The sequence below is a fragment of the Talpa occidentalis genome, unplaced genomic scaffold, assembly GCF_014898055.3.
Source record: "Talpa occidentalis isolate TD23 unplaced genomic scaffold, MPIMG_talOcc4v2.1 talOcc4.17, whole genome shotgun sequence".
NCBI classification, from domain to species: domain Eukaryota; kingdom Metazoa; phylum Chordata; class Mammalia; order Eulipotyphla; family Talpidae; genus Talpa; species Talpa occidentalis.
The window spans coordinates 850,989-860,985 of record NW_023601754.1 but is presented as its reverse complement, the minus strand read 5'-3'; positions in this window follow the sequence as shown (position 1 = coordinate 860,985).

The window sequence follows — 9,997 nt, the reverse complement described above, 5'->3', positions numbered from 1 at the left end:
GCCGAGCGGGCGCGTCGCTGCCGCCGGGCGCCGGGACGAGGCGCAAGTGGGCGGGGTGGGCGCCTCTCGCGACAGCCGCGCCGGTCGGGCCCGCCCCCCCCGCCGATTGGCCCGCGCGCGCGCTCCGCGGCCGGGCCGGCGCCGGGCGCCCGCGGCGGTTCGCCCCCGGGGCTGTCGATCACGCGGGGCCCGCCCCCTCCGGCCGGGGGGGGCGCGGGCCGGGGGAGGCGCGGGACCCGCGGGCCGGCGAGGCGGAAAACCCGGGCCGGATCCGGCGGCTTTTGTTCCCGCAGACCGGCGCGGCGGCGGCCGGGGCGGGCGGGGGCCGGGCGGCCGCCCCGCGGGCCCGGGCGTCACAATGGGCGGCGGCGGCGGCCGCGGGGGCCGGGGCGCGGCTCGGGGCCCGGCCGCTGTGTGACCTTGGGCCGCCGCGGCGCCTCTCTGGGCCGGGCGCCGCCGCCGCGCGGGGCGCTGACCCCCCCCCCGGGCCCGGGGCCCCCGGGCCCGGGGCCCCCCGCCCCGGCCCGGCCTGAGCCCGCCCCGGCGCGGCGGGGGGCCGGCGCGGGGACCCCGGCCGGGGCGCAGCCCGGAGTGACCCCGGCGCGCGCTGCGAGGCCCCGGCCACGAGGTCCCGCGGGGCGCCCCGGCCGGGCTGACGCTGCGGGCCTGGGGGGGAGCGGCGCCCCCCGAGCCCCCGACCCCGCCCCCCAGCCCGGCGGCCTCGGCCGGGGTTGGCCGGATGGTCAGGGCCGCGGGGTGCGGCTGGGCCGCAGCAGCAGCGCCCGTGGTCATGGCGCCCGGGCTCCGCTGCCTCCCGCTCCCCGGCCACCCACGCGCCTGCGGGGAGCGGCGACGGCACCCCCGGCCCGGCCCTTTGTCTGCCGCCGGGCGCCCCTCCGGGGCTGGCCGCGAAGCCCCGCACCCGCGCCGCGCCCCGGCCCCGGAGCCGGCGCCCCAGCCCTTCCAGCCGCGGCGGGCTGGGCACCCGCGCCCCGGCCCCGCCGAGTCCCCCGGCCCCGCCGCCCCCCTGCCGCCTCGCCCAGTGCCGGGCCGCGGCTGCCCAGCAGACCCCAGAAGCTCCTGTCCCCAGCGCCCCGGCGCGTCACCGTGTGGGAACAGGGCCCTTGCGGACGGGGCTGAGGACACGGCGGGCGCAGATGGGGCGCCCGGCAAGAGTGGCCTCACAAGAGCCGGGCAGGAAGAAGCAGGGGTAGAGGAAATGGACCCCTGGAGCCCCCAAAGCCCAGAGACACAAGCAGGCTCTCCCCCAAAGCCCCCAGAGAGTGCCCAGTCCTGGGGTCCAGACTCGGACTTCCGACCTCCGGGTCCCGAGGGAGGACACGTGTCTGTCAAGCTGTCACACAACCGGGGTCGCTGCTAGAGCTGCCACGCCCCCCACGCCAGGGCCTCCGCTCACCTACCTCAAGGGATTCAGCCCGCAGACGCTAAATCCCCCGTCTGCCGGACCAGCCCCACCGAGGGCTTGGGGACCCCGAAGAAGGGGGAAACTCAGCCCCCCAACTTTAAGGGACTGAGGGCCTGCACTCCTCAAGTCTAAAGCATATAGGGTGGGCTGCCCCGAGCCCTAAGCCGTGGCCTCCGGGCAGGGTCCCTCTGGAAACGGCAGCCAGTCGCTGTGCGGAGCTCCTCACTCTCCGGTTCTCTACAAAGGCCACCCTGGCTTCCCACAGAACTCGGTGTCTGCTCTGACCACTGCTGCCCCACCCGCTGCAGGCTGGGGAGGTGGGGGCACGGGGGGGTGAGGTGGGGCTGCTGGTAAAAGGGAGGTGGGCCGGTGTCGGGACAGGCGGGATCCCCCACACCAGCAAGTTCACCCCCTGATTGCCACGGGCCACGCTGGGGGCCCAGGGCTGGCGCAGCAGAGGGCCCCGCCCTCGGGGGCCTGTCTCAGAGGACAGGCTGTGCCCTCCGCAGTGTAGTCGGCCTCGGCCCCGGCCCCGACGGCCAGGGTCTAAGGCCGGGTGGAATGGTGGCTGTCCTGGCCAGGGCACTGGAGGGGCACCAGTCATTCTCGTGTGGCTTTTGAGAGAGACTTGAAGCTCTCCACAAACCCCCCAGACGGGTGGCAGTGCAATCTGGAGATCCGCTCTCCCCAGGTGACGTTGGGGGCCTGAGGCAGTCACGCTGGTGGTCCCGGTGACCACAGGAGGCAGGGCCCGCCTGAGACGGAGGTCACCCCGGCCCTGGTCAGGAGGAGCCCGGTTGTAACTGGGGAAATGAGAGCAGAGATTTAAGATGGAGACCAATGGCAGGAGGCCCCTGGGACAGGCAGGCTGGAGCGCGGACACGGGGCACGTGTCTTCCTGGGGTGCAGCGCGGTCTCCAGTTGGGTGCATACACCCAATTTCATTTTCCCTCTGCGCTAGGCCCCGCGTCCCTGCCCCTGACGGGTAAGGGACCAGGCCGCTCCCGGGAGGTCTCCAGGAAGGGTCCCTGGCTTAGGGCCTGAGCCCGCGAGCCTGGTGTGGCGGCCACAGGCCCGGAGGCGCCGTCCCTCCCCCATTACAGAGGCCCACGGTCGCCCTGGGCCCCGGCTGTGCCGCTCGTTCGTGTTAGAGCCAGAGTCTGCCCCCAGCCCCGGCCCCCAGGAGAGCCCATGAAGGTAATGGCCGTTCCCTCGGGACGCCTGCCAGCTGGACACGCCTCGCCCATCTTCTCCCTGGACTCCTGCCGGCTACCTGGACAATCCGAGCCCCCGGGCCCTGCCCAGGGCTATGCTTGACCTCAGGCCTTGCACTCCACTCAGTGGGGTTTTCCCAGTGGGATATGTCAGGCTCGGGTTTAAAATGCAGAGTCCCGGGCCGAGCGTGGTCTTAGCTCCCTGGCAGCCTGCTGCACCCCGGGACCCACAGCTGCTGTTGGAAGCAGGGCTGCCGCGTCCCTCTCGGGACCGGACAGCAGCCGTCACGACCACCCGCCACCGGCCCAGCAGCCCAGAGTCCCCGTCTCACAGCTGGGGCGCGGGCCAAGAGAGGACACTTGGCCCCCGAGGCCGCTCGCGTGGCTCCTGGGCTCTGCTCCTTGAGCCCTTAGCCCCACTCTGCTCCCCACACCGCGATGGTGGGGTCCTCGGCCTTGCTCCTCGCTCTCGAGTAGTTCTGCTCCTGGCGGGGTGTGTTTTGTTCCCATCTAACTAGGGAAGCCTCACACCCGCCCAGAGCTGAGAGGATGGCGCGGCGGGAGACCCCCGCACTCCCGGGCCTGGTGCCCCTCCGCGGGGTGGCACCCGGCTCCTGGTCACACCTGTCCCTCCCAGTCCTCCTGGCACGCTCACGCAGCCTCTCGCGGGGGGGTGTGGGCGCGTGTGACTTGTCCAACCACTAGGTGCCGGGCGCCCCTCGCAAGGAGACCACAGCTCACGGAACAACCTAAGTCGCGAATCTCCCTCCTCACCCGTGACCCACGCCAGCCCCACCTTTCCCCAGGCACGGGTACTCCTGCACGCCTGTTGTAACGGAAACGGCAGACTTCCCGAATAGGGCGGTCCTGCACAGGCTGGGGCCCCTTCTGCTGGCCCTGCATCCCAGGGGCTCGCCTGGGCACCGGCCCTCCGGCAGCGAGGCTCTCCAGCGTGGCCGGGGCGCTGGCTTAGAGGCCCGGGGCACTCCACTCATCCTGTTCCTGGGCGACGGGCGGCTTCAGCGAGCTGCGGGTCACGTTTCAAAGGGCAGCCCGGCCTGCCTGGACTTTGCACCGGGCTGAAACCCAGTCGCCTCCTCTGGCTCCCGCGTGGGTTTCCAAGAAAGACGAGCAGGGATGGCATGGAGCCGGACGGCGTCCTGCGTGGGGGGCCAGCCTCGCCGTCCTGTGTGACGCCCAGCAGACCCCGGGGGGACGCCGCCGGCAGGCAGCGTGCAGGGCGGGTGAGCGGCGCGGCTCTGAACGGCCGACGGTGTCTCCTTAAACAAACACACTGAGCCCCCCAAGCTCATCGCCACCCCTCCTTCAAGGCGGTCGCCCCAGAGGGCAGCATCACTAAGGCCACCAAACCGGGATGGCCTCGAAACACGCCGTGCCTTCCCCGTGTGTTTCATTTCGCGAGAGATTAAGACCTAAGCGAATCTGTAGTTTTCAGTGTGACAGAATCCTGCTTTATAGCGCCGCCTGCGACTCGGGGTCCTGGTGACTGTTGCCCCCCCACGCCCGCCTCCGAAGCCCCGTCTTCCACCTCAGTCCATCGCCCCCCGGCCCCCTCGCTTCTGCAGTCGGATTCTGGGGGCTGCTCGGGCTTAGGTGCGCGTGCTCCTGGCTCGGCCTCCCCTGCGCCCGCGTGACATCACAGCAAGACGAGTCAGACCACGAGCGCCTGTTCAAACTGTCTCCAGCGGCAGATGGAAGTGATTTGGGGGTGAACTGCAGGCCACACAGCCTTTGTGTGGGCACCTGCAAACACTCCGCTGGCTGAAGAAGCCGAAAGCAGCGGCGTTGGCTCCGTGTAGCCGGGACAGAAGCGGCCGACTCCACTCCGGGGCGCCAGGTCCCCGGCCCGGGGTGTCTGTGACCTGCTCGCGATCCTTCAGGCCCTGTCCTGTCGGCGCTGGGTCTTTGTTCCCCTGGACTGGGACGCGGGAGGCCGGCGGCCCGCCACCTGTGCTCGGTGAGAGACGGCCTCCCCGTGTGTTGACCGCCTCTGACTTTGTGGGGTTTCTGCCTTGAAAAAAAAATTGCTTTTATTTTTATGTAGTTGAAATTCTCCATCTCATTGCCTCTGGGTTTTGAGACGTGGTCAGAAAACTTCCCTGCACTCGGGCCGCGGTTTCTCTGCTGCACACGCGACTCCACTTCTCTCCCGATCAGGCTCCCCGGGTCTCGATCCCAGGTCCCCTGGGTGTGCGACTGGGATCTGGCCCTGGGCCGGGGCACTGGTGCAGGCATTCGTCCCGGGCCGTGCTGCGGCTGCTCTAGGGGACGCTGCGCAGGGCTGAGTGGGGCTGGGGCCTGGCGCGGCGGGCGCTGTGGTCTGGGCCAGCAAGGCCCCTGCCCCGCCTGCCCAGCTGCGACGCACCAGCCTCGCCCCCTCTGTGCTTGACGGCGTCAGGATTAGCCTCTCTCCAACCTGCAGCCTCGCGTGACACCCACAGGGCGGCCCCTCCGAGCCTCTGCCCACCTCCCCTGTGTCTGTGTCGTGAGCAGTAACGACTCTCAGCGGGAGGTTGGTTCTCAAGAAGAGATTTGATTTATGCTGTGGCTCGGACACGCCAATCACACGGGCAAACCCACCCACAGCACCAAAGTTCTGTCCAGCCGAAGTCACCGCAGGACGCCTCTTAGCTGAGTCTCCCCCAAGCGGGGCGAAGAGCCTGGAGGTTGTGGCGAGGCCTCGCGGAGCCATGGTCACGCGAAGTGCCGGCTTGGGGGGCGGTGGTCATGCAGTGTGCCAGCCCGAGAGGGGGGGGTCGGAGGGCAGCGAGGCCCAGGGGAGCAGCAGGTCGCCCCTGGCCTGTCTCTCGGAGCCAAGCCCGGGCTCAGGGCGCTGGTCCTCACGTACCTGTCTGAGCCCCCCTCTCTGGGGGCAGGACAAGCTGGGGGCGCACTTCCAGCCCCACCAGTGCGCCAGGAGCTGCCCTCTCAACGGCAGTGTCACTTCCCCACACTCACAAACATGGCTGAGTGTTTTTTACGTTCTTTGCGCCCGGCTTGGCCTTGGCACTGCCTGGGGCCCTGCCTTGCCCGCTCTAGGCGCCTCTCCCCGGCCCTCCCACCTCTCTGTGGGCGGCTGTCCCCTGTGCACACCCCCTCCTGTGCGGCCCCAGGCAGGGGGTTCAGGGCGGGACTGGGCCTCACCTTAACCACATCTGCCGAGACCCTATTTCCAAATGGGGCCGCGTCCCTGCGATCCAGGCGGGTGAGGGTGTGAAGATGCTGCACGCAGTCCTGCAGCCCTGCGGCTCTCGGCCCACCCACCACTGGCCCGCCTGGCCCGTGACGGCCGTTGTGGCACATGGCCGCGCTGCCTGCGTGTAGGTGGGGAAAAGCGAGGGCGTCTGTCGTTGAAAACGTCCTGAGAGGGCCTCCCTGGTGGCACAAGGGGTTAAGACGCAGCCTATGAAGCTGTCCGCAGCCTCTGCAGCACGAGTTCCATCCCCGGCCAGGGAGCGACCCACAGGGCGCAGCAGACCTCTCCTGACTCCCTGCTGCTCCCCTCAGCAGTGGGTTTCAGTCAGTCTGCCTGTTCTGCTCCCCACTGTCTCTGGGGAGTCCTCTCTCACACACGCACATCTGGCCTGTACCCCAGCTCTTGCATGCCTAAATAAATCAATCTTTTAAAAAAAGAAAAGAAAAGAAAAGGTCCTGTGAGCAGGAGGCGGTGGCCGGGCCCAGTCTGCAGGGCCGGGCCCAGCTGCGCAGGTGACCAGCCAGAGTGGGGTGGGCACGTGTGTGGGGTGGGGTGGGCATGTATGTGGGGGGCATGGGGGAGCCGTGGGGGGGCGTGTATGCATGGGGGGGCATGGGGGAGCCGTGGGGGGCTGCATGTGGGGGGCATGGGGAGTCGTGGGGGGCGTGGGGGGAGCCTGTGGGGGGCGGGGGATGGCCGTGGGGGCCCCCACCAGCGCCACTGCCCAGGCGGGCCCCGGAGAAGGGGCGGGGGCCCTTCCCCGAGCGGGCGGGGCTGCCCTCGGCGGTCAGTGGTCTGCAGTGACCGCTACCGGAGCTTTATCCCGGGCCTGACGGAGGGCGGCTGGGGACGCCAACAATGATGGGGGGCGAGGGATTTGGGGTGGGGGCCCCCACTTCTGCCGCCCCTGCGCCTCAGCGGCGCGCGCACCCCTTTCGGAAGGAGAGGCCGGCGCAGCGGCCTCGCGGCCTGGGGCGGCCGGCTCCGGCCTCGTGGGGGGCCGGGCCGCGCGGCTGCGGAGGCGGGGCCAGGAGACCTGGGGGCGGGGCATGACATCCGCGGGGGCGGGGCTAGGAACCTGGGGCGGGGCCAGGAGGCCTGGGGGCGGGGCATGACATCCGCAGAGGCGGGGCTAGGAGCCTGGGGCGGGGCCAGGAGGCCTGGGGGCGGGGCATGACATCCGCGGAGGCGGGGCCAGGAGGCTGGGGCGGGGCCAGGCGGCCTGGGGCCCGGGAATGAGCACCGCCCCTCGCTCCTGGCAAGCGGAGTGATGCGTTTGTGCCCGACCCCCGGGAACCCCGGCAAGGTCCCTCAGCGCAGCCACTCCCCCTTTGGGGCCAACGTCCCCCCCTAAAGTAGGCAGCGAAGTCCTTTGCCCGTCGCACTCAGCCTGGCCGGGGACCTCTCCCCCAGGGGCCCCTGCGCCGTCGGGGTGGGGTGGACCCAGGGGGTCCTGTCAGTGGGTGGCCGGGCCAGTCTCCTGAGGGTGAGCAGGGAGCAGGCAGGCTGGCCGGCGGGGCTGGGTGAGCGGAGCGGCCACGCTGAGGGCGGGCCAGGGGCCGCAGGGCCAGTCTGCCTCTGGCCGGCTGGGGCCAGGCGGGAGAAGAGGCAGGAGAGCCCCACCCTGGTGTCCCCACGGCCACAGGGCGCAGGCGGGGCACCAGCCCTCCAAGGGGACAGGTATGGGCTCCTGACCTTCCCTCCCAAATAAACGGATGGCCAGTGAGGCTCTGCTGAGGGGTGACTGCACCCCCATATTTGTGGGTGGGCCTTATTTGGAGAGAGGGCCTTTGCAGCGTGTGAAGGGGAGCGCATGGGGTGGGTCCTGACCCACAGGACAGTGTCCTTTGGGGCAGAGGAGACGCATGGGGACAGGCCACGTGGAGCCCCTGGCGATGAGGAGGGACACGGCCGTGAGCCAGGGAGCCGCTGGGAGTGGAGGAGCGGGAAGCACCCTCCCCGAGAGCCTGGGGAGCCTCCTGGTCTCGACGGGGCCCGAACCCCCGACGCCGCAGGTCTGCAAGGCAAGGGTCACCGGGCCGGTCCCAGCGTGTCTTCTCGCTGTCCGGACCTCAGAGGCGGCACCCAGGACCTCTGCGCACAGCTGCCCTTGCCCCGGGAGTGACCGCGAAACCCCAGCCCGGGAAGGGTTTCTGGGAAACACCCGCTTCCCCCCCGCAGGAGACTGTGCCACACTCTCCCTCCAGCCCTGCCCACTCAGTGCTTCCCTGAATAACGTGTCCTGCACCGGGGCCATGGACCTGGGCACATCACCTGACCCCGTGGCTGGTGCCCGGCTGCTCACACGGCCCGCGTGCTCAGAGGACCCGCCGCATCCTCTCCGGGGAGGTGGGCTTCCCGTGCCCTCTGCGAGCCCGCGTCTGCACCCCCCTGGTCGGCCCGCGGCGCCCTCCGGAGGGGTCAGGGGCCAGGCCCAGTCCCGGATCACCTCTCCCGGCCCCACTCCCGCACGCGGTGGTCGAGAGGCCTCCGGGGAAGGTAGCTGGAGACGTAGGGCAGACCTTGCTCCGCGGGTATTCGGGAGAGAGCGGTGACGTCCCACACCCTGAGGTAGCGGAGGCTCCACTCAGGACTCGGTTCTGTGACCTGCGTCCACAGGCAGGACTGTCCCCGCCTGCAAGTGGGAGAGGCGCCTGGGGCTGCCTTCACACCCTTCCCCTCAGGGTGTGTCCACATCCGGGCGTCAACACAGGTGAGCTGTGCTGGAGCCACGCGCGTGAGGGCGGGCAGGGGCCAGGTGGGCAGTCCTCGGGGTTCGTGCCTCCGGGGCCCCCTCTGTTCCAGAGGGAAGCAGTCGAGTCACCTGCCAGAGGACACACAGCCAGCAAGTGACAGGGCCAGGCCCCCGGGCTGGCCTCACCCCATGTGCCCTGCCAAGCCCGGGAGGGCTTGGGGACTTGGCAGCAGGAGCAGGAAGGGACAGAGCACGTCCACGCCTCGTTCAGCCCTGGTGCCATGCTTTGGAGTCCGCACATCGTTATCCTCACCTGGCGAGGGAGGCGGTGGGTCGGGCCGGCAGGTCGTGGGGAAGCGGAGCGAGAACAAAGGTTTCCTGACCCACACGCTGTGCCGCGGCCCCGTCCCCAGAGGCTGGGTGGGCCCAGGCCCCCCCTGGGCGAGGGGGCCCCGTCGAGGGAGTCTTCCATGAGGCGCGGGGAGCCTGGCATCAGGAGCTGACACCTGCGGGGGACCGGCTGGCCCTTTGCACGGTCATTTTTCCTTTTTCCTAGGGAAAGAGACCAGGGTTCCAGGAGGCCACTAGCCCGGGGCGGCAGCCAGCAAGGGAGGACACCGTGCCCAGTCCAGTCAAGTTAGGGGTTCCCTGAGCGAGGCAGGCCTCTGCCTTCCCCCTTGCAGAAGCAGCTCACGCGCACGCGCAGGTAATCCCCCCCGCTTTGGCTCAGGACTCCAGGAGCCATCTCTGGCCGTCGTGTCGGCTGCCGGTCCGCAGGTCGCCCGGGCTTCTGTCCACACACTTGGCTCTGGGCACTGGCACCTGCTTGTTTCCACCCTGGAGCCGCCGGAGCCCTCCCTGGCTGCGGGATGAGGGAAGGTGGGTCGCCGTGCACCCCGGTGGTGGAGTTGACGCAGGTACCGGGCGGACACCTTCAATGGCGTCAGGGTCCCCGCTCTGGGTGGACGCCATGTGCTCCTGGCCGCTCATCACTCGCTGGCTCATGGTTGCCCCCTCCTGGGGAAGGCTCCCCTTTGGGGGAGCATTTTCTTTTGCAGAGGTTCTGGCGTGGTGTTAATTTCTCAATGCGTGGGCCGCCTCGTCTACCGGTTATGATTTGCTTTGTGTGATTATGGTCCTGTCCAAAGTGGATTTTCTCTCAAGCATGGTTAATATTTCCTTGGACCAGAGCATTCACCCGAGGACAGGAAAGACTTGAGCTGGGAGTCTCGGTGGTCACGGGGGCTCACTTCTTCACCCATAGGTGAGGAAGGTCAACATCAAGAGAAGGGGCTGTCGGGGCCGCCCCGTTGGTCACTTAGCAACCATCGTGGGACTGAGTATTGCGGGACACCGTTGATTCCACTCAGTACATCTTCAGGCTTTTGATATACTTGACCGTGCGCTTGACAAAATTTTTCCATAGTGTGTGTGACAGTATTTTG